Below are 25,412 nucleotides of genomic sequence, written 5' to 3' on the forward strand. Positions count from 1 at the left end.
AGGTGGAGGTTGAGGAGGCCTCTAAAAAGTATCTCACGATAAACACACACAAAGGCCTGTACCAGTACAATTGACTGGTTTTTGGAGTAGCATCAGCTCCAGCTATCTGGCAAAGAGCTATGGAGCAAGTCCTGCAAGGGATTCCGGGGACTCAATGCTACCTAGACGACATCCTTGTAACAGGAGAAAGCGACAACGAGCACCTTGCCAATTTGGAGCAGGTGCTCACTAGGCTGAAAGAATGGGGCCTACGAGCAAATCGCCCCAAGTGCGAATTTTTCCAAAATCAGATATCATATTGTGGCCACATAATTAATAAGGAAGGGTTGCATAAGTCACCTGAAAAAATTGAAGCGGTCATAAAAGCCCCAGCACCTGAAAATGTTTCACAATTAAGGTCGTTCCTGGGATTAATAAATTACTATCATAAATGTTTGCCGAACTTATCAACTCTTCTACACCCTCTTAATGAACTTCTACAAACAGGAGTGATTTGGAAATGGAGCGAAGACTGTAAACGTGCCTTCCATAAATGCAAAGACTTAATCACATCCGAAGAAGTATTGGCTCATTACAACCCATCACTGCCAATCAGACTGGCGTGCAATGCATCCCCTTATGGCATAGGAGCAGTATTATCCCATAAATTCCCTGATGGCTCAGAACGGCTGATAGCTTTTGCGTCACGCTCATTAAACTCAGCTGAGCGTAACTGTGCCCAAATCGACAGGGAAGCACACAGCCTGGTATGGGGAGTGAAGAAATTCAACCATTACCTACACGGACAAAAATTTACCTTGTTGACTGACCATCAACCCCTCATCTCCATATTCAACCCTAAAAAGGGTGTTCCCATTATGACAGCGCAAAGGCTACAGAGGTGGTCCCTTTTTCTAGGGGCACACCAATACAACATAGAATACAAAGGATCAAAACAGCATGGGAATGCTGACGGTTTATCGCGCCTACCATTGCCAACGGTAGAAGAGGCACCTACAGTAGACCCAGTAGAGATGTTCCACTCTACCACAGTGGAATGTCTACCAGTAACAAATTCTGCCATTGAAAGGGAGACGAGAAATGACCTGACTCTCTCACGGGTCTACGATTTAACAGTGAAGGGATGGCCAGCACATGGCGAACTACTGTTGCCAGCATTCTCACAAAGAAGAGAACAGCTGTCAGTGTGCCGAGGAACCTTGATGTGTGGATCCAGAGTAGTGATTCCACCCAAACTCCAGGATAAAGTGCTAAAGGAGCTTCACGAGGGGCATCTGGGTGGAGTGAAAATGAAGAACCTAGCTAGGGCGTTTGTATGGTGGCCAGGTATCGATGGAGACATCGAAGAAATGACCAAGAGCTGCCTAGGATGCCAGAAGGTCCAAAACACTCCACCACAAGCTCCTCTACATCCATGGGAGCGGCCCTCATCTCCCTGGCAAAGGGTGCACATCGACTTTGCTGGTCCATTTATGGACTCAATGTTCTTAATCGCGGTTGATGCACACTCCAAGTGGCCGGAGGTAATAAAGATGTCCTCCACCACCACGGAAAAAACCATCACAGTATTAAGGACCATATTTGCCAGGAATGGGCTGCCGGAACAGATATGTTCTGATAATGGACTGCAATTTGTGTCCGAAGAATTCAGAAAGTTCTTAAAAAACAATGGGGTTAAGCACTACACGTCCGCCCCATACCATCCCGCCACCAATGGATTGGCTGAAAGGTTTGTCCAGACCTTCAAGAAGGCCATAAAGGCCATGGGTAATGAAGACATAAAACTTCAGCACAAGGTGGATAACTTCTTATTCGCATACAGGAATGCAACATATATGGTTACCAACCAAACTCCCACCATGATGTTCTTCAATAGAAACCTAAGATGCCGGCTGGATTTGGTCAAGCCCAACATCAGAAGGGACATGGAGAACCGGCAGTTTCAAGGCATGAATGAAAGGCCAACTAGAACCTTCCAGATAGGTCAACAAGTTTTGGCCCGGGACTACCGTACCGAGAAATGGCAGCCTGGAACTATCTGCACACGACTAGGACCACTGATGTATACCGTGGACATCGGAGAAAGCATAATAAGGCGCCATGCTGACCAAATCATAAAGTCATCTGAAAAGTGGCAACCTACGCCACAACTCTATACGTCTAATGATGAAGTAGAGATACCCATATCTACCTCCGATCCGGTGATACTGGAACCCGATGAACCCGACACTGGCATTCAAGCCGAATCAGCCTTGCCAAAAGAACCTACTACACCACCAGAAACTACTACACCCCCGAGGCGTCATCCGGACCGAGTCAGGAAGCCTCCTGAGAGACTGACTTATAATTAATTAACTACAGCAATGTGTATATTATTTTTCTTATAACATGTAATTAATAATTACTTAAAATATGATGTACTGGTTAGCTAAAAGGGGAGGAATTGTAGTGTATGTGCCTTTAAGAGCCCCAGGTGTGCTGTAATGCCGGTAATGGCCACTCGGGCTATATAAGCCTGTATATTGTGTATATCCGTTAGAACCCCCCCCCCCAGACTTTGCTTAGTAAACACCTATGAACCAACTCCTGTCTTCAGTGTCTTTATCAACACACGGACACTACAAAAATGTCTTAGTAAAGGATCCCCTTGGAATGAGTGACCATAACATGGTTGAATTCCATATTCAAGTAGAGGGTGAGAAGGTTGGATCTCAAACAAGCATGCTAAGCTTGAATAAAGGAGATTATGAAGGAATGAGAGCGGAATTGATTAGAGTGGATTGGGAAAATAGATTAAAGGGTAAGATGGTACATGATCAGTGCTGTACATTTAAGGAGTTATTTTACAACTTCCAAAAAAATATATTCCACTGAGGAAAAAAGGGTGTAAAAGAAAAGATAGCCATCCGTGGCTACGTAAAGAAATTAAGGATAGTATCCGACTAAAAACAAGGGCATATAAGGTAGCCAAATCTAGTGGTAGGATAGAAGATTGGGAAGTCTTTAAAAGACAGCAAAAAATAACTCAAAGATTGATTAAGAAAGGGAAGATAGATTATGAAAGTAAATTAGCAAAAAATATAAAAACGGATAGCAAAAGTTTCTATAGTTATATAAAAAGAAAAAGGGTGGCTGATGTAAACGTTGGTCCCTTAGAGGATGAGACCGGGAAATTAATGGTGGGAAATATGGAGATGGCAAAAACGCTGAACAAATATTTTGTATCAGTCTTTACAGTAGAGGACACTAAGAATATCCCAACACTGGACAAACAGGGGGCTCTAGGGGGAGAGGAGCTAAATACGATTAAAATCACTAAGGAAGTGGTACTTGGTAAAATAATGAGACTTAAGCCGGATAAATCCCCTGGACCTGATGGCTTACATCCTAGGGTCTTGAGGGAAGTGGCGGTAGGGATTGTGGATGCATTGGTAATAATTTTCCAAAACTCCCTGGACTCAGCAAAGGTCCCGGCAGATTGGAAAACTGCTAATGTAACACCCTTATTTAAAAAGGGTAGTAGGCAGAAGGCTGGAAACTATAGACCTGTTAGCCTAACATCTGTGGTTGGTAAAATGTTAGAGTCCATTATTAAGGAGACAGTAATGGGACATTTGGATAAACATAATTTAATAGGACAAACTCAGCATGGTTTCATGAAGGGGAAGTCATGTTTGACAAATTTGCTTGAGTTCTTTGAGGAAGTAACATACAGGGTGGATAAAGGAGAACCAGTGGACGTAGTGTATTTAGACTTCCAAAAGGCATTTGACAAGATGCCACACAAAAGATTATTGCTCAAGATAAAAAATCACAGCATTGGGGGTAATATTCTGGCGTGGGTGGGGAATTGGCTCTCTAACAGAAAGCAGAGAGTTGGGATAAATGGTTCATTCTCAGACTGGCAATCAGTAACTAGTGGTGTTCCGCAGGGGTCAGTGCTGGGTCCCCAACTTTTTACAATCTATATTAATGATTTGGAGGAGGGGACCGAGTGTAACATATCAAAGTTTGCAGATGATACAAAGATGGGAGGGAAAGTAGTGAGTGAGGAGGACATAAAAAACCTGCAAAGTGACATAGACAGGCTAAGTAAGTGGGCAGAGATTTGGCAGATGGAATACAATACTGGAAAGTGTGAGGTTATGCACTTTGGCAGGAAAAATCATAGAGCAAGTTATTATCTTAATGGCAAGAAACTGGAAAGTACTGTAGTACAAAGGGATCTGGGGGTCCTGGTGCACAAAACTCAAAAAGTAAGTATGCAAGTGCAGCAAGTGATCAAGAAGGCCAATGGAATGTTGGCTTTTATTGCTAGGGGGATAGAATATAAAAACAGGGAGGTATTGCTGCAGTTATACAAGGTATTGGTGAGACCGCACCTGGAATACTGCATACAGTTTTGGTGTCCATACTTAAGAAAAGACATACTTGCTCTCGAGTCAGTACAAAGAAGATTCACTCGGTTAATCCCGGGGATGAGGGGGTGGTCATATGAGGAGAGGTTGCGTAGATTGGGACTCTACTCATTGGAGTTCAGAAGAATGAGAGGCGATCTTATTGAAACATATAAGATTGTGAAGGGGCTTGATCGGGTGGATGCGGTGAGGATGTTCCCAATGATGGGTGAAACTAGAACTAGGGGGCATAATCTTAAAATAAGGGGCTGCTCTTTCAAAACTGAGATGAGGAGAAACTTCTTCACTCAGAGGGTGGTAGGTTTGTGGAATTTGCTGCCCCAGAAAATTTAGAACAGAAATAGATAGTTTCCTAGAAGTAAAGGGAATTAAGGGTTACGGGGAGCGGGCAGGAAATTGGACATGAGTCTAGGTTCGGAATGGTCATGGCCCTGTGGGTAGTGGAGCGGGCCCAGGGGCTGTGAAGCCTGGTTCTGCTCCTACTTCTTGTGTTCTAATTCTGTGTTAGATTTCAGGAGATGGTTTTATTCCTGTTCCTGGCTGGGGTGGAGATCGCCTTTACAGAAGGTAAGTACTGTAGAAAATATAGGGACAGAGTGATCTCCTGGAAGAGTTTCGATCGCCTAGATGGGTCGGAGAGGAATTTCCCAGATTTTTTCTCCCAAATTGGCCATTGGGTTTTTTACCTGGTTTTTCGCCTCTACCGGGAGATCACATGGTTTCAGGTGGGATGGAGAGCGATAGAAGATTTGAGGTTAGGATCAGATCAGCCATGATCTTATTGAATGGTGGAGCAGGCTCGAGGGGCCGATTGGCCTACTCCTGCTCCTATTTCTTATGCTCTTAAGGCAGTAACACACGGGGAATCTACGGGACATCACGCAGTAACACACGGGGCATCTACGGGACATCACGCAGTAACACATGGGGCATCTACAGGATATCACGCATTAACACACGGGGCATCTACGGGACATCACGCAGTAACACACGGTGCATCTACAGGACATCACACAGTAACACACGGGGCATCTACGGGACATCACGCAGTAACACACGGTGCATCTACAGGACATCACGCAGTAACACACAGGGTATCTACAGGACATCACGCAGTAACACACTGGGCATCTACAGGACATCACGCAGTAACACACGGGGCATCTACAGGACATCACGCAGTAACATGGGGCATCTACAGGATATCACGCAGCAACACACGGGGCATCTACAGGATATCACGCAGCAACACACGGTGCATCTACAGGACATCACGCAGTAACACACTGGGCATCTACAGGACATCACGCAGTAACACACGGGGCATCTACAGGACATCACGCAGTAACATGGGGCATCTACAGGATATCACGCAGCAACACACGGGGCATCTACAGGATATCACGCAGTAACACATGGGGCATCTACAGGACATCACACAAGTAACACACGGGGCATCTACAGGACATCACGCAGTAAGACACGGGGCATCTACAGGACATCACGCAGTAACACACGGGGCATCTACAGGATATCATGCAGTAACACACGGGGCATCTACAGGACATCACGCAGTAACACACGGGGCATCTACGGGACATCACGCAGTAACACACGGGGCACCTACAGGATATCACGCAGTAACACACGGGGCATCTACAGGACATCACGCAGTAACACATGGGGCATCTACAGGACATCACGCAGTAACACACGGAGCATCTACAGGACATCACGCAGTAACACACGGGGCATCTACGGGACATCACGCAGTAACACGGGGCATCTACAGGATATCACGCAGTAACACACGGGGCACCTACAGGACATCACGCAGTAACACACGGGGCATCTACGGGACATCACGCAGTAACACACGGGGCATCTACAGGACATCACGCAGTAACATACGGGGCATCTACGGGACATCACGCAGTAACAAACGGGGCATCTGCAGGACTTCACGCAGTAACACACGGTGCATCTACAGGACATCACGCAGTAACACACGGGGCATCTACAGGACATCACACAGTAACAAACGGGGCATCTACGGGACATCACGCAGTAACACACGGGGCATCTACAGGACATCACGCAGTAACACACAGGGCATCTACAGAACATCACACAGTAACACACGGGGCATCTGCAGGACATCACGCAGTAACACACGGGGCATCTACAGGACATCACGCAGTAACACACGGGGCATCTACAGGACATCACACAGTAACACACGGGGCATCTACAGGACATCACGCAGTAACACACGGGGCATCTACAGGACATCACACAGTAACACACGGGGCATCTACAGGACATCACGCAGTAACACACGGGGCATCTACAGGACATTACACAGTAACACACGGGGCATCTACAGGATATTACGCAGTAACACACGGTCCATCTACAGGACATCACGCAGTAACACAAGGGGCATCTACGGGACATCACACAGTAACACACGGGGCATCTACAGGACATCACGCAGTAATACATGGGGCATCTACATAGAAACATAGAAGAAAGGAGCAGGAGTAGGCTATTCGACCCTTCGAGCCTGCTCCGCCATTCAATGAGATCATGGCTGATCATCCAATTTCAGTAACCTGTCCCTGACTTCTCCCCATATCCCTTGATCCCTTTAGCCTCAAGAAATATATTCAACTCTTTCTTGAATATATTTAATGAACTGGCCTCCACCGCCCTCTGTGGCAGAGAATTCCACAGGTTCACCACTCTCTGGGTGAAGAAATTCCTCCTCATTTCAGTCCTAAATGGCTTACCCCTTATCCTTAGACTATGACCCCTGGTTCTGGACGCCCCGGCCATCAGAAACATCCTTCCTGCATCTAGTCTGTCCAGACCTGACAGAATTTTATAGGTTTCGATGAGATCCCCTCTCAATCTTCTAAACTCCAGTGAGTATAAGCCCAATTGACACAATCTCTCCTCATACGTCATTCCTGCCATCCCAGGTATCAGCCTGGTGAATCTTCGCTGCATTCCCTCCATGGCAAGAACGTCCTTCCTCAGGTAAGGTGACCAAAACTGCACACAATACTCAAGGTGCGGTCTCACCAAGGCCCTGTACAACTGTAGCAAGACATCCTTGTTCCTGTACTCGAACCCTCTTGCTACGAAGGCCAACATATCATTTGCCTTCTTAACCGCCTGCTGCACCTGCATGCTTACCTTCAGCGACTGGTGCACAATAACACCCAGGTCTCTTTGCACTTCCCCTTCTCTCAATCTATTGCCATTCAAATAATAATCTGCCTTCCTGTTTTTGCCACCAAAGTGGATAACCTCACATTTATCCACATTATAGTGCATTTGCCATATTTCTGCCCAATCACCCAACCTGTCCAAATCGTACTGGAGTTTCACGACATCCTCCTCACAGCTTACCCTCCCACCCAGCTTTGTGTCGTCTGCAAATTTGGAGATATTACATCCAATTCCCTCGTCCAGATCATTAATATATATTGTGAACAGCTGGGGTCCTAGGACCGATCCTTGCGGTACCCCACTAGTCACTGCCTGCCACTCGGAAAACGACCCGTTTATTCCAACTCTTTGCTTTCTGTCCGCCAACCAGTTCTCTATCCAAGTCAATACCTTGCCCCCAATCCCATGTGCCTTAATTTTGCATGCTAATCTCTTATGTGGGACCTTATCGAAAGCCTTCTGAAAGTCCAAATACACCACATCCACTGGTTCTCCCTTATCTATTTTACCAGTTACATCCTCAAAACATTCCAGTAGATTAGTCAAGCATGATTTACCTTTTGTAAATCCATGTTGACTTTCTCCGATCCTGTCACTGCTTTCCAAGTGCTCTGCTATTACATCTTTTATAATAGACTCTAGCATTTTCCCCACTACCGATGTCAGGCTTACCGGTCTATAATTCCCTGCTTTTTCTCTACCACCTTTTTTGAATAGTGGGGTAACATTAGCTACTCTCCAATCCATGGGTACCGTTCCAGAGTCTATAGAGTTCTGGAAGATGACCAGCAATGCATCTACTATCTCTAGGGCCACTTCCTTAAGTACCCTGGGATGTAGACCATCAGGCCCTGGGGATTTATCGGCCTTCAGTCCCATCAATTTTCCTAACACCATTTCCCTACAAATACTGATTTCTTTCAGTTCCTCCCTTTCATCAGACCCTATATTCCCCGGCATCTCTGGGAGGTTATTTGTGTCCTCCTTTGTGAAGACAGAACCAAAGTATGTATTTAGTTGGTCTGTCATTTCCTTGTTTCCCATTATACATTCCCCTAATTCTGACTGTAAGGGACCTACGCTTGACTTCACCAATCTTTTTCTCTTCCCATATCTCTCAAAGCTTTTACAGTCAGTTTTTATGTCCCCTGGAAGCTTACTCTCATATTCTATTTTCCCTTTCTTAATTAATCCCTTTGTCCTCCTTTGTTGACTCCTAAACTGCTCCCAATCCTCAGGATTATTGCTTTTTCTAGCCAATTTATATGTCCTCTCCTTGGATCTTATGCTATCCCTAATTTCCCTTGTTAGCCACGGTTGAGTCACCTATCTTGTTTTATTTTTATGCCAAACTGGGATGAACAAATTCTGTAGCTCATCCATTCGGTCTTTGAATGTTTGCCATTGCCTATCCACCGTCAACCCTTTGAGTGCCATTCCCCAATCAATCCTACCCAACTCGCTCCTCAGACCATCGTAGTTTCCTTTATTTAAATTGAGGACCCTTGTCTCTGAGTCAACTACTTCATTCTCCATCTTAACAAAGAATTCGATCATATTATGATCGCTCCGACCCAAGGGGCCTCGTACAACAAGATTGCTAATTAATCCTTTCTCGTTACATAATACCCAGTCTAAGATGGCCTGATCTCTGGTTGGTTCCTCGACATATTGGTCCAGGAAACCATCCCGTTGTAGGAATCGACCGATCCCTAACTGAAGCACCGAGGTCGAGTCAGTTCAATAAATCAACCGAATTTAATTAAACAAGCGAACAAAACAAAAGCATGCAGGAGCAACAGCAAACAGGTCTTTACAGCAGCTTGTTACACGAGGTCTGACCAAGGGACCTCCCACTCTCTGACGTCATGACATCATCACGTTTCCCGCCGTTCGGGGCATCACGTGACCAACGTGATGACATCATCGCGTTGTTTCAGGACTTTTAGAGAAAGCTTATTTATACTCAGCAAACAAACATAGATGCTGTAACATTGGGCTAAAGACAGTTATGCATTTGTACAGGAGTCCATTGGTGGTTTTGCCACATGCGCCCCCCCAGAAGTGTCTTTAATCGCAAAGGACAATCGCAGAGGAGGTTGGACAATCCTGTCGGAGCGACTCCGATATTCCCGGAGAGGAATGGATGGTGCAGGAGATGAGCTGGGTTGTGGGGCCGATGTGCCAGGCGCGGCAGCCGCGGGCGGTCGCCCACGACGCGGTGGCTGCGCTGCTTCGACTGGCTGCTCGAGGTCCAGGTGTGCAGCCTTGAGGCGGTCCACGGAAATGTGGTCGGGTTTACCTCCGACGTCCACTAGAAAACTCTTGGCACCCGCCTGCAGTACTCGGAAAGGGCCCGTGTATGGAGGCATGAGATGACTACTGTTGAATCCATGATTCTTAAAGTATGGTGTTTTCCAATAACTAGACGGAGGCTGTAAATTAACAATCAACAGGTGTTTACTGAAGGAGGGTAGTCTAAAGACTGACAGTACAGATGCCTGCTCAAGGCTTATATACAGGTGTGGTCACTGCCGGTACTACAGTATACAGGAGCTGTAAAAGTAGTTCTCTCTTAAAGGTACATACACTACAATTCCTCCCCTTTTAGATTAACAGTACCCATAACATTCAAATAACAGTTAACACTTTAACATGCACATTTAACTGAAATAGTCCATTTATAGATTCAGTCTTTGGGGCGGCTTCCTGATCCTTTCTGGATAGCGCCTTTCCTGAGTGTCTTGTTCTTGGTGCGGAGGCGATTCTGGCCCCCTTTCGTCGGTTAGTTCATCAGTTTCAGCTGCTACTGTTTCTGGGGTAGATGCTACCGGTATGTCGGGTTCATCCCCAGGCACGCGAGTCATGGGGTTGACTCGTTCCTGTGACGCTAGGATCTGGTCGACGTGGCGTCTCACAATATTCTCCCCCGACATTCAATGTGAACATTAGTGGCCCCTGCCGTGTGCATATCGTTCCGGGTTGCCATTTCTCTGTTCGGTAGTCGCGGGCCAAGACTGGTTGTCCTACATTGAAGCTCCTTGTCGGCTTCTCATTGCTGTGCTGGAATTGCTTATCCTCAACATTTCTTCGCACATTTGGCCTGAGCAAATCCAGACGAGATCTCAACCTTCGGTTAAAGAACATCATGGCCGGGGTCTGGTTGGTAACTGCATGTGTCGCATTTCTGTAGGCTAACAGGAAATTGTCCACCTTATGCTGCAGTGGAATGTCATCATTGCACATGGCCCTTATTGCCTTTTTAAAGGTTTGTACAAACCTCTCAGCCAATCCATTTTTGGCTGGATGATACGGGGCGGATGTGTAATGCCTTACCCCATTCCTTCTCATAAATTTCCGAAACTCTTTGGACACAAACTGTGGTCCGTTATCAGAGCAAATCTGCTCTGGCAAGCCGTTCCTGGCAAATATGGTCCGTAGGACTGCAATCGTTTTCTCTGTAGTGGTGGAGGACATTTTGATCACCTCAGGCCATTTCGAGTGCGCATCCACGGCTATTAAAAACATTGAGTCCATGAATGGACCAGCAAAATCAATATGCACCCGTTGCCATGGAGATGAGGGCCACTCCCATGGGTGTAGAGGGGCATGTGGTGGTGCATTTTGGACCTTCTGGCATCCTGAGCAGCTCTTTGTCAGGTCCTCGATTTGCTGATCGATCCCCGGCCACCACACATAAGCCCTAGCAAGGCTTTTCATTTTCCTCCCAGATGGCCTTCGTGAAGCTGATTGAGCACTCTCTCCCTTAACTTGGGTGGAATTACCACTCGGGATCCACACATCACTGTCCCCTGGCATGGTGACAGCTGTTCTCTTCCGGATGAGAATGCTGGCAACAGTGAGTCGCCATGTGTTGGCCATCCCTTCACCTTCAAATCATATACCCGAGACAGTGTCGGATCATTTCGGGTCTCCTTCGCTATATCCGCGTTAGTTACTGGCAAGCGTTCAATTATCGACAAATAAAATATTTCGATAGGGTCCACTGCTGGTTCTTCCTCCACAGTAGGCAGTGGCAGGCGTGATAGCCCATCAGCGTTTCCATGCTGTTTCGTGCCCTTATACTCTACTTCATATTGGTTCGCCCCCAGAAAAAGGGACCATCTTTGTAGCCGTTGTGCAGTCATCACCGGAACGCCCTTCTTTGGATTAAAGATGGAGACAAGTGGTTGATGGTCAGTCAGCAAGGTGAACTTCTGCCCATGCAGATAGTGGTTGAATTTTTTTACTCCCCATACTAGGCTGAGGGCCTCCCTGTCAATCTGGGCGTAGTTGCGCTCGGCTGAGTTTAGTGACCGAGACGCAAAGGCTACTGGCCTCTCCAACCCGTCTGGGAATTTGTGCGACAGCACCGCTCCAATACCATAGGGTGATGCATCACCCGCCAACCGAATTGGTAGTGCTGGGTTGAAATGGGCCAACACCTCTTTTGATGTGATCAATTCTTTGCACTTCTGGAAAGCTCGTTTACATTCGTCATTCCACTTCCATGGTACCCCCTATTACGTCCATGAATGATTGAGACACGGACAGCAGGAGTTGAACAAAACAAGTCTTTACTGATGGAAGTCAATAGTGAAACTGGAACAACAGAGGCTCACTAGCGCCTTTTATACAGGGGTGGTCACTGCCGGTACTGCAGTCTGAGACCAGTTATTCTCTTAAAGGTACATACACAACAATTCCTCCCCTTTTAGATAAACAGTACATAACATTCATTTAACAACTAAATGATAACTAATTACAATCACAATCACGGTTGCTAGATACATTGGTTAAGTTTAAGCAATTATAAGTTCAGTCTTTGAGGAGGCTTCCTGATTCTGTCTGGATAACGCCTCTTTGGGGTATCAGGTGCTTCTGGCAATGTTGAGTCGGGATCAATGTCGTTGTTTGGTTCATCTGCTTCCAATATTACCGGTTCTGCGGTAGCTGCAATTGGTATGTCGATTTCATTACCAGGTGTATCAGATCGTGGTGTGGAGTTGACGTTTTCCAGTGACTCTAGAATCTGGTCAGCATGGCGTCTTACAATGCTCTCCCCAACGTCCACGGTATACATGAGAGGTCCTTGTCGTGTACAAATCGTTCCTGGCTGCCATTTCTCAGTGCGGTAGTCCCGGGCCAAAACTGGTTGACCTATCTTAAAACTCCTGGTCGGCCTTTCATTCATATTCTGAAACTGCCTGTTCTCCACATCTCTTCGGACGTTTGGCTTAACCAAATCCAAGCGGCATCGTAGTCTTCGATTGAAGAACATCATGGCTGGAGTTTGGTTGGTAACCGCATGTGTCGCATTCCAGTAGGCAAACAAGAAGTTGTCCACCTTGTGTTGTAGGGGTATATCTTCATTACACATTGCCTTGATAGCCTTCTTGAATGTTTGGACCTCTCGGCCAATCCATTAGTGGCTGGATGATATGGGGCAGATGTGTAATGCTTAACACCATTGTTCTTTAAGAACCTCCGGAACTCTTCAGACACAAACTGTGGTCCATTGTCAGAGCAAATCTGTTCAGGCAGCCCATTCCTGGCGAATATGGTTCGTAAAACTGTGATAGTTTTTTCCGTGGTGGTTGAGGACATTTTTATTACCTCTGGCCACTTTGAATGTGCATCCACCGCAATTAAAAACATCGAGTCCATGAAGGGACCAGCAAAATCAATGTGCACCCTTTGCCATGGAGATGAGGGCCACTCCCATGGATGCAGAGGAGCTTGTGGTGGGGCGTTTTGGACCTTCTGGCATCCTGCACAGCTCTTGGTCATCTCTTCGATTTCTCTATTGATTCCCGGCCACCACACAAACGCTCTGGCTAAGTTCTTCATTTTTACCCCACCCAGATGACCCTCATGAAGCTCATTGAGCACTCTATCCGTCAACTTAGGTGGAATTACTACTCTGGATCCACACATCAAGGTTCCTCTGCACACTGACAGCTGTTCTCTTCTCGACGAGAATGCTGGCAGCAGTGGTTCGCCATGTGTTGGCCATCCCTTCACCATTAAATCATAGACCCGTGATAGTGTCGGGTCATTACGTGTTTCCTTTTCTATGTTTGCATTCGTCACAGGGAGACATTCGACTATGGTCGAGTGGAATAACTCCATTGGATCCACTGCAAGGTCTTCTTCTTCCACCGTCGGCAACGGTAGGCGTGACAATCCATCAGCATTCACATGCTGTTTAGTTCCTTTGTACTCAATGTCATATTGGTGTGCCCCTAGGAAAAGGGACCACCTCTGCAGCCGTTGTGCTGTCATTATCGGTACGCCCTTCTGAGGGTTGAAAATGGAGACAAGAGGTTGATGATCAGTTAGTAGAGTAAATTTTTGACCGTGCAGATAGTGATTGAACTTCTTCACCCCCCACACTAGGCTGAGGGCCTCTCTGTCAATCTGGGCGTAGTTACGCTTGGCAGAAGTTAACGAGCGTGACGCAAAAGCTATCGGCCTCTCTAAACCATCAAGGAATTTATGTGACAGTACCGCCCCAATGCCGTAGGGAGACGCATCACACGCCAGTCTGATCGGCAGTGCTGGGTTGTAGTGAGCCAATACTTCCCTTGAAGTATTGGCTCACTACAACCTTCTGAAAAGCCCACTTACAATCATTGCTCCATTCCCATACTACTCCCGTTCATAGCAGGGCGTTCAGTGGGTGCAGAATTGTCGACAAATTCGGCAAAAACTTATGGTAGTAATTCACCAATCCGAGGAATGACCTCAGTTGCGACACATTTTCAGGCGCTGGGGCCTTAACAACCGCTTCAATTTTGTCAGGGGACTTATGTAACCCCTCTTCATCAATCACGTGGCCACAATACGATATCTGTTTCTTAAAAAACTCGCACTTGGGGCGGTTGGCTCGCAGCCCATGTTCCCGTAGTCTAGTGAGCACCTGTTCTAGCTTGTTAAGGTGTTCACTGTCATCTTCACCTGTCACAAGGATGTCGTCCAAGTAACACTGAGTCCCCGGAATCCCTTGCAGGACTTGTTCCATCGCTCTTTGCCATATCGCCGGAGCCGATGCTACTCCGAATACCAATCGATGATACTGGTAAAGACCTTTGTGAGTGTTTATCGTGAGATACTTCCTAGAGGACTCTTCAACCTCCATCTGCAAATATGCTTGTGCTAGGTCAATTTTTGTAAAACGCTTCCCTCCAGACAGTGAGGCGAAGATGTCTTCTATCCTTGGAAGAGGATATTGTACTGTGTGAAGGACTGGTTTCACCGTCACCTTGAAATCCCCACAGATGCGAATCTTCCTTGGCTCCCCGGACTTATTGCTTAACGTTTTCTTCATGACAGGAACGATGGGTGTCGCCCACTCGCTCCAGTCGACCATAGACAACACGCCTGCCTTCTCCAGATTCTCCAGCTCTGCCTCGACGGCTGGGCAAATTGCATATGGTACCGGCCTTGCTTTGAAAAACTTGGGAACTGCATTCTCTTCTATTTTTATCGAGGCGGTTACGCCTTTAAGCATGCCCAGTTCTTGTTGAAATACCTCTTTGGTGTTAGCTAAGATTGTTGACAATCGTCCAGGAGTGACGTCTTCATCTTTTTTACCGTCCACCGTCATTGCATGAATGGAGTGCCAATCTAAGTTTATCTTCCTGATCCATTCCCGTCCCAATAACGGTGGTCCACCATTTGGCAGTATGTAGAGATACAATTTCTGTATTTTCTTGCCGTTGTATTCGACAGGCACCCTTATTTTTCCTCTGGGGTATACTTTTTGCCCCGTATACGTTGTCAAGACGATGGATGTCTCTCTCAAGGGTATGTGTGAAAATAGCCGCTCGTAGTCTCGTCGATTCATGACGGTTAGCGCTGATCCTGTATCCAATTCCATTTTAACTTGGGACCCTGCTATCGTGAGGGTGACCCAAATGGTTCGGTGATCCTCTTTTGCGATTACATTGTGAAGTTTGAGACAGCTTAGTCTCCTGTTCCCGGATTCACTATCGCTCATCTGGTCTTCGGAACTACTGTCCGTCATCTTTTGTACTTTCTTGTACGGTTCCTTAGTAGCCTTTTTATTGTCGCTGGTCTTCTTCCCAGACCTGCAAACTCGTGCAATGTGTCCCATCTTCCCGCATTGCCTGCATATTTTGTCTTTGGACCAGCAGTCCTTCTGGTCATGGTTAGTTCTGCCGCAGCGATAACATTTTGCAAATCCCCGTGTCATTTCGTGGGTGCCGTATTCCTGTGGTTTTTGTTGAATTTCTGCAGCTCCCCTGGCTGCTGCTTCATACAATACTGCCATGCTGAAAGCCTTATCTAGTGTCAGCTCTTTCTCTGAGAGTAACTTCTTCTGTGTTCCTTCACTCAGGAGTCCACAGGCAAATTTGTCCCGTAGGGTATCTGCCAGTCCTGCTCCGAACTGGCAGTGCTTTGATAGCTTTCGTAGTTCCGTAAGGTACTCAGCATTGCTCTCATCTTTATGCTGAGTTCTCCTGTGGAATTTAAATCTTTCTGCTATCAACAGCGGTGCAGGGTTTAGGTGTTCCTGTAGGACAGCAACAATTTCATTAAAACTCTTCGCCTTCGGTTTGGCTGGAGTAATCAGGTCCCGCAATAGGCCGTACGTTCTAGCGCCCATTAAGTTTAGCAATATCGATGCCTTTTTCTCCTCAGCTATTTCGTTTGCCTCGAAATATACCTCGGCTCTTTCCACATACGTGGTCCAGTCTTCTATTGTATTATCAAAAGCAGTGATACAGCCAGTCTTCGGCATCTTGCAAATCTAAAATGGCGCCTCCCGCGCTTTGCCTTCTTCCCCGATTTAACAAAATGGCACCTCCCTCGCTTTGCCTTCTTCCCCGCTGATTAAGATGGCGTCTCCCGCGCTTTGCCTTCTTCCCCGCTGTTGCTAGCGCTGCTTTCCGCAGCTCCCGTTGCAACCTGCAGCTCCTCGCGGTTTCTTGCGCGTTTAATATTTCTTTTTTTTATTATTTTCCCGTCGTGGAACAACCCTGTGGGACTCTTGCCTCTCTCTTCTCGGGTCTATACGCAGCCCGGCTTCGTAGCACCGGCCGCGCCCTGTGTGCGCCACCCTCTCTCTCTCTTCTTCCCGACAACGCTGCTCGGCCCCGTTGCAAACCACCCGCTCGAGTTCGCGACTGCTGCAACCCAGGAAGGATCAGTGCACTACCTGCCACCAGCCCGATTAGCTGAAGCACCGTCGACAGGAACCAGGCCCCGCTTCCGACAGCTTCTCCAGCAATCTTCAACTCCGCAACACAGGGGCGGATGCCCACGGTCGATGCCCGTTTCTACTGCCTCTTACTTTCTTTTCTTTCTGGCCTCACCCTCTGCTCACTCGCTGTAGGAATGGATCCCAGGAGGTGGTGCAGACTGTAGGTAGGTTCGTATCTGCTCGTCGCCAGTATTACGTCCGTGAATGATTGAGACACGGACAGCAGGAGTTGAACAAAACAAGTCTTTACTGATGGAAGTCAATAGTGAAACTGGAACAGAGGCTCACTAGCGCCTTTTATACAGGGGTGGTCACTGCCGGTACTGCAGTCTGAGACCAGTTATTCTCTTAATGGTATATACACAACACCCCCGTTTGCAGTAGGGTGTTCAGTGGGTGTAATACTGTAGACAAATTTGGCAAGAACTTATGGTAGTAGTTCACCAGCCCGAGGAACGACCTCAGTTGTGACACATTTTCCGGTGCTGGAGCCTTGACTACTGCCTCAATCTTTTCAGGGGACTTATGTAACCCCTCTTCATCAATAACGTGGCCACAATACAAGATCTGCTTCTGGAAAAACTCGCACTTGTGGCGATTAGCTCGTAGCCCATATTCCTTTAATCTGGTGAGCACCTTCTCCAGGTTGGCGAGGTTATCGCTGTCATTTTCGCCCGTGACCAGGATGTCGTCCAAATAACACTGGGTACGCCTGGGCCAGATCAATCTTAGTGAAGCGTTTACCTCCAGATAGTGAGGCGAAAATATCCTCAATCCGTGGAAGCGGATATTGTACTGTGTGAAGGACTGGGTTCACTGTCACCTTAAAATCCCCACAGATGCGGACCTTCTTTGGTTCCCCAGGCGTATTACTCAACGACCTCTTCATTACAGGAATGATGGGTGTAGCCCACTCGCTCCAGTCCACTTTGGACAGTACTCCTGAACGTTCCAAACCTTCCAGCTCTGCTTCGACGGCTGGTCGGATCGCATAAGGCACCGGTCTGGCCTTAAAAAACTTTGGGCTTGCATTTTCCTCTATTTTAATTGTCGCTGTTATGCCTTTTAGTGTTCTGAGTCCCTCCTGGAACACTGCTTGTGCGTCAGTTAGCATTTTTGACATTCATCCAGGTGTGACGTCGTCATCCTTTTTGGCCTCAACCTTCAGATCCTCCATTTTGATTACCTTATGCAGTTTCAGACAACCCAGCTCCTTGCTTCCGGAGTCTGTATCACTTTTCTGTTCATCTGAACTACTGTCCATCACCTTATATACCTTTTTGCACTTCTCCTGTGGAGATTTCTTGCTGCTGGTTTTCTTCCCTGACCTGCAGACTCTTGCTATGAGTCCTGCTTTTCCACACTGTCTGCACACTTGGTCCTTGAACCAATAATCCTTCTGGTCGTGTGTTGTTCTGCCGCAGCGATAACACTTCCCTGCTCCATATGACATTTCATTGGTGCCATATTCTTGCGGTCTCCGTTGTATCTCTGCCTCTGTACAGTTAGTTTTAGAGTAACCCTCATCCAGTAAACACCTGTTGATTGTTCCCTGCAGTCTCTTGTCAAGTTATTGAAGGACACACAACATCAAGATACACGGATCTAACATTGGTGACGAGCAGATTCGAACCTACCTGCAACTCTGCAGAACAAGGCCGATTCCAGAAGCACGGGTGTCGACCATCCAACGGAGACTCCAGCGAAACGGGCTGGCAACAGGTACGGCGCAGACCCTTCCCGCACAGCGGCGGCTAGAGCCGACCGACAGCACAGGAAAAGGCCGAGCAGCGTCGACGGGAGCAGAGAGAGGGTAGAGCGCACAGGGCGCAGCTGGTGTTCAGGACCAAGCGGCGTCGACGGGAAAAGAGAGAGGGTAGAGCGCACAGGGCGCAGCCGCTGTTCAGGACCGAGCGGCGTCGACGGGAGAAGAGAGAGGGTTGAGCGCACAGGGCGCAGCCGCTGTTCAGGACCGAGCGGCGTCAACGAGAGAGAGAGGCGGTGTTCAGGGGGCGAGCAGCGTCAGCGGGGAAGAAAGGAAAGCGCGGGAGACGCCATTTTGAGCCGCAGCGGAGAAGAAGGGAGAGCGCGGGAGATGCCATTTTGAGCCGCAGCGGAGAAGAAGGGAGAGCGCGGGAGACGCCATTTTGAGCCAGTCTAACCACACCCAGGGATGCCGAAGAGTGGCAGTGTCACAGCGTTCGACAATGAAGTCGAAGATTGGACGACATATGTCGAACGTATAGAAGTGTACTGCAAGGCGAATGAAGTGCCAGATGACAGGAAAGCGCTGGTATTGTTGAATTCAATGGGTGCAAAAATGTATGGCTTACTGCGAAACCTAGTAACCCCAGAAAAGCCAGTGGAAAAGGATTTTGAAAACATAGTGTCAATCCTACAGGACTACTTAGACCCCACACCGCTGCTGATAGCGGAAAGATTTAAGTTTCACAAAAGGAACCAGCATAAAGATGAAAGTAATGCTGAGTTTTTAACGGAACTGCGCAAGCTATCGAAACACTGCCAGTTTGGAACGGGACTAGCAGATACTTTAAGGGACAAGTTTGTGTGTGGGCTTCAAAGCGAAGGAACCCAAAAACGGCTTCTATCAGAAAAGGATCTTACGCTGGACAAGGCTTTCAGCATGGCAGTATCACACGAAGCAGCAGCACGGGGCGCGGCAGAGATACAACGGAGACCGCAAGAATATGGCACAAATGAAATGTCATATGGAACAGTGAAGTGCTATCGCTGCGGCAGAACAACACACGACCATAATGATTGCTGGTTCAAGGACAAAGTGTGCAGACAGTGTGGAAAAGTAGGACACATAGCAAGAGTCTGCAGGTCGGGAAAGAAAACCAGCAGCAAGAAATCTCCACAGGAGAAGTACAAGAAGGTACATAAGGTGACGGAGAGTAGTTCAGACGAACAGAAAAGTGATACAGACTCCGGAAGCAAGGAGCTGGGTTGTCTGAAACTACATAAGGTGATCAAAACGGAGGATCACCAAACTATCTGGGTCATGCTCAAGATAGCCAGAGTTCAAGTGAAAATGGAATTGGACACAGGATCAGCCCTAACAGTCATAAACCGAAGGGACTACAAGCGGCTATTCTCACATATACCCTTGAGAGATACAGAGATTGTCTTGAAGACGTACACGGGGCAAAAAGTCTACCCCAAAGGAAAAATAAGGGTGAACATTATATATAACAGCAAGGAAACACCAAAAATGGACCTATTTGTATTGCCAGATGGAGGACCACCACTACTAGGACGTGAATGGATCCGGAAGATACAGCTAGATTGGCATTCCATACAAGCACTGACTGTAAATGCCAAAAAGGATGACGACGTCACACCTGGACGACTGTCAAAAATGCTAACTGACGCACAAGAAGTGTTCCAGGAGGGACTCGGAACACTAAAAGGCATAACAGCGACGATCAAAATAGAGGAAAATGCAAGCCCAAAGTTTTTTAAGGCCAGACCGGTGCCTTATGCGATCCGACCAGCCGTCGAAGCAGAGCTGGAAGGTTTGGAATGTTCAGGAGTACTGTCCAAAGTGGACTGGAGCGAGTGGTCTACACCCATCATTCCTGTAATGAAGAGGTCGTTGAGTAATACGCCTGGGGAACCAAAGAAGGTTCACATGGGGACTTTAAGGTGACAGTGAACCCAGTCCTTCACACGGTACAATATCCGTTTCCGCGGATTGAAGATATTTTCGCCTCGCTATCTGGAGGCAAACGCTTCACTAAAATTGATCTGGCCCAGGTGTACCTGCAAATGGAGGTAGAAGAAGCCTCGAAACAGTACTTCACGATCAACACTCATGAAGGTCTCTACCAATACAACCAGCTGGTGTTCGTGGTAGTATCAGCTCCGGCTATTTGGCAAAGGGCAATGGATGAAGTCCTGCAAGAGATTCCAGGGACCCAGTGTTATTTGGACGACATCCTGGTCACGGGCGAAAATGACAGTGATCAGCTTGCCAACCTGGAGCAGGTGCTCACCAGATTGAAGGAATATGGGCTCCGAGCTAATCGCCACAAATGCGAGTTTTTCCAGAAGCAGATCTCGTATTGTGGCCACGTTATTGATGAAGAGGGTTTACATAAGTCCCCTGAAAAGATTGAGGCAGTAGTCAAGGCTCCAACACCGGAAAATGTGTCACAACTGAGGTCGTTCCTCGGGCTGGTGAACTACTACCATAAGTTCTTGCTGAATTTGTCTACAGTACTACACCCACTGAACACCCTACTGCAAACGGGGGTACCATGGAAGTGGAAGGACGAATGTAAATGAGCTTTCCAGAAGTGCAAAGAATTGATCACATCAAAAGAGGTGTTGGCTCATTTCAACCCAGCACTACCAATTCAGTTGGCTTGTGATGCATCACCCTATGGCATTGGAGCGGTGCTGTCGCACAAATTCCCAGACGGCTCGGAGAAGCCAGTCGCCTTTGCGTCTCGGTCACTAACCTCAGCCGAGCGTAACTACGCCCAGATTGACAGGGAGGCCCTCAGCCTAGTGTGGGGAGTGAAAAAGTTCAACCACTATCTGCACGGGCAGAAGTTCACCTTGCTGACTGACCATCAACCACTTGTCTCCATCTTTAATCCAAAGAAGGGCGTTCCGGTGATGACTGCGCAACGGCTACAAAGATGGTCCCTTTTTCTAGGGGCGAACCAATATGAAATCGAGTATAAGGGCACGAAACAGCATGGAAACGCTGATGGGCTATCACTCCTGCCACTGCCTACTGCGGAGGATGCACCAACAGTGGACCCTGTCGAAATATTTTATTCGACTATAATTGAATGCTTGCCAGTAACTAACGCTGGTATAGAGAAGGAGACCCGAAATGACCCGACACTGTCTCGGGTATATGACTTGATGGTGAAGGGATGGCCAACACATGGCGACTCACTGTTGCCAGCATTCTCATCCGGAAGAGAACAGCTGTCACTATGCCAGGGGACAGTGATGTGTGGATCCCGAGTGGTAATTCCACCCAAGTTAAGGGAGAGAGTGCTCAATCAGCTTCACGAAGGCCATCTGGGAGGGGTGAAAATGAAAAGCCTTGCTAGGGCTTATGTGTGGTGGCCGGGGATCAATCAGCAAATCGAGGACCTGACAAAGAGCTGCTCAGGATGCCAGAAGGTCCAAAATGCACCACCACATGCCCCTCTACACCCATGGGAGTGGCCCTCATCTCCATGGCAACGGGTGCATATTGATTTTGCTGGTCCATTCATGGACTCAATGTTTTTAATAGCCGTGGATGCGCACTCGAAATGGCCTGAGGTGATCAAAATGTCGTCCACCACCACGGAGAAAACTATTGCAGTCCTACGGACCATAGTTGCCAGGAACGGCTTGCCAGAGCAGATTTGCTCTGATAACGGACCACAGTTTGTGTCCGAAGAGTTTCGAAGATTCATGAAAAGGAATGGGGTAAGGCATTACACATCCGCCCCGTATCATCCAGCCACAAATGGATTGGCTGAGAGGTTCGTACAAACCTTTAAAAAAGCAGTAAGGGCCATGTGCGATGACGACATTCCACTGCAGCATAAGGTGGACAATTTCCTGTTAGCCTACAGAAATGCGACACATGCAGTCACCAACCAGACCCCGGCAATGATGTTCTTTAACCGAAGGTTGAGATCTCGTCTGGATTTGCTCAGACCAAATGTACGAAGAGATGTTGAGAATAAGCAATTCCAGCACATCAATGAGAAGCAGACAAGGAGCTTCAATGTAGGGCAACCAGTCTTGGCCCGCGACTACCGAACAGAGAAATGGCAACCAGGAATGATATGCACACGGCAGGGGCCACTAATGTACACAGTGGATGTTGGGGAGAACATTGTGAGACGCCATGTTGACCAGATCCTAGAGTCACAGGAACGAGTCAACCCCATGTCTCGCGTACCTGGCGATGAACCCGACATACAGGTAGCATCTACCCCAGAAACAGTAGCATCGGAAGCTGATGAACCAACCGACGACAGGGGGCCAGAATCGCCTCCGCACCAAGAGCAAGACACTCAGGAAAGGCGCTATCCAGAAAGGATCAGGAAGCCTCCCCAAAGACTGAATTTATAAATAGACTATTTTCAGTTAATGTTGCATGTTAAAAGTGTTAATTGTAATTAGTTGATATTTAATTGTTAAATGAATGTTATGGTACTGTTAATCTAAAAGGGGAGGAATTGTAGTGTATGTACCTTTAAGGGGAGAACTACTTTTTACAGCTCCTGTATACTGTAGTACCGGCAGTGACCACACCTCTATATAACCCTGAGTAGGGATCTGTATAGTTAGTTTTAGAGTAACCCTCATCCAGTAAACACCTGTTGATTGTTCCCTGCAGTCTCTTGTCAAGTTATTGAAGGACACACAACATCAAGATACACGGATCTAACAGCGTCCTTCCAATAAAAAGCGAAAGTGGCGGATGGCCAGGAACAACGCCAACAGCTCCCGGTCGAATGTGCTGTAGCTACGCTCATTACTACGCAACTGGCGGCTAAAAAACGCCAGCGGTTGCCATGTCCCGTCGACCCATTGCTCTTGCACGGTGCCGACGGCGTAATCTGACGCATCTGTCGTGAGCGCGATGGTGGTGCCAGGCAGTGGGTGCGCCAACATCGTCGCATTGGCGAGGGCCTCCTTCGTGTCCCCAAAAGCGCGATCCATCACCGGCGTCCAAATCACAGGTTCTTTCCCTGGCTTCCCTCGGAGTGCCTTGTAGAGTGGCCGCATGAGCTGTGTGGCCCGGGGGACAAATTGATGGTAAAAATTTACCATTCCGAGGAATTCTTGGAGCGCTTTGACGGATTGTGGCCGCGGGAACGCAGCAATGGCTGCCACTTTCGCCCGGAGTGGCAGCGCCCCTTCTGCGGTGATGCGGTGGCCCAGAAAATCGATCTGCCTCAGTCCGAATTGACACTTGTTTGGGTTAATTATAAGGCCATGTTCCTGGAGGCGGCGGAAGAGGATGCGCAGGTGTCGTAGATGTTCCTCCTTTGACGCGCTGGCGACAAGGATGTCATCGAGGTACACGAAAAGGAATTTGAGATCCCGCAGCACCGAATCCATGAGGCGTTGGAACGCCTGCGCCGCATTTTTGAGTCCGAAAGGCATTCTTAGGAATTCGAAAAGTCCAAAAGGGGTAATGACCGCCGTCTTCTGGACGTCCTGGGGGTGGACGGGCACTTGGGGGTACCCCCGGACGAGGTCGATCTTGCAGTACAACGAATTGCCTGCTAAATGAGCGGAAAAATCCTGTATGTACGGTATCGGGTACCGGTCCGGAGTCGTGACCTCATTGAGGCGCCGATAATCACCGCAGGGCCGCCACCCACCGCCGGGCTTTGGCACGATATGCAGCGGAGACGACCAGTGACTATCTGACCGGGGAACGATGCCGAACCGCTCCATAGTGGCGAATTCCGCCTTCGCAGCCTCGAGTTTACTGGCCTCCAATCGCCGAGCCCGGGCGTAAACCGGGGGGCCGGTCGTCGCGATGTGCTGTTCAACACCATGTTTGGCAGTCGTCGCCGAGAAGGTGGGTCGAGTGAGCTCCGGAAATTCCCTGAGCAGGCGGGTGAAATCGTCGGGTGTCGACTCGGTGCAGGCAACCGCGTGGGCCGCGCCTGAGCCTCGAAAACAGGGGATGGGGGCCCATGAGACAGCATGAATCAGGCGGCGATTACGTACGTCGACCAGCAGGTCATTCATGCAGAAAAAGTCAGCGCCGAGGATTGCCAGTGGTATTTTGGCGGTTATAAACTCCCAGTGGAAAAGTTGCCCGCCGAGACACAACTGGATCCGCCGCTTCCCAAACGTACGGATAGCGCTGCCATTGGCGGCCTGTAGTGGAGAACCATGCCTCCTTGATCTGACGTTGAGGAGCGAAGCGGGGAGGATGCTGCATTGGGCGCCCGTGTCGCACAAGAACCGCCGGCCCGAAATAGAGTCGGTGATACACAACAATTTCCCGGAATCACCAACTGTCATCGTGGACGTGAAACCGACCTCGGGGTCTCTCTTTCGTTCGCGCAATCGGTTTTGCTGCTTTCTCGGTGCCGGTGGCACAAAACTACATGGGGGTCGGCAGTATCTGGCTTTCGGACCGAAACGGGCGTGGTAGTAGCAGAGGCTGGTCTGTGGAGACGCCGAGGCGGGGTTCATTGAGGCGGGACGCTTTGAGGTGGCACAGTACTGCTGCATCACCACGTAAATGGTGTCGGCTTCGGCCGCGAGCGCTACACCATCCGTTGCCTCCGACCTGGCGAGGGCTGCTTGCACCTGCTCGGGGAGCTGGCTCAGGAACAGTTCCCGAAACAGAAAACACTGCAGCTCAGACCCGAGGAGTGTGAGCATTTGGCTCATCAACTCGGAAGGCTTAGCGTCGCCTAACCCGGGGAGTGCGAGCAAGCGTCGCGCGCGCTCCGCCTTCGTGAGACCGAATATTTGCATAAGGCACGCCTTAAGCATTTCATACTTGTTAT

This window comes from Somniosus microcephalus, chromosome 1 (genome assembly GCF_052327205.1).
Source record: "Somniosus microcephalus isolate GS21.2 chromosome 1, FLI_Smic_1.0, whole genome shotgun sequence".
NCBI lineage: Eukaryota > Metazoa > Chordata > Chondrichthyes > Squaliformes > Somniosidae > Somniosus > Somniosus microcephalus.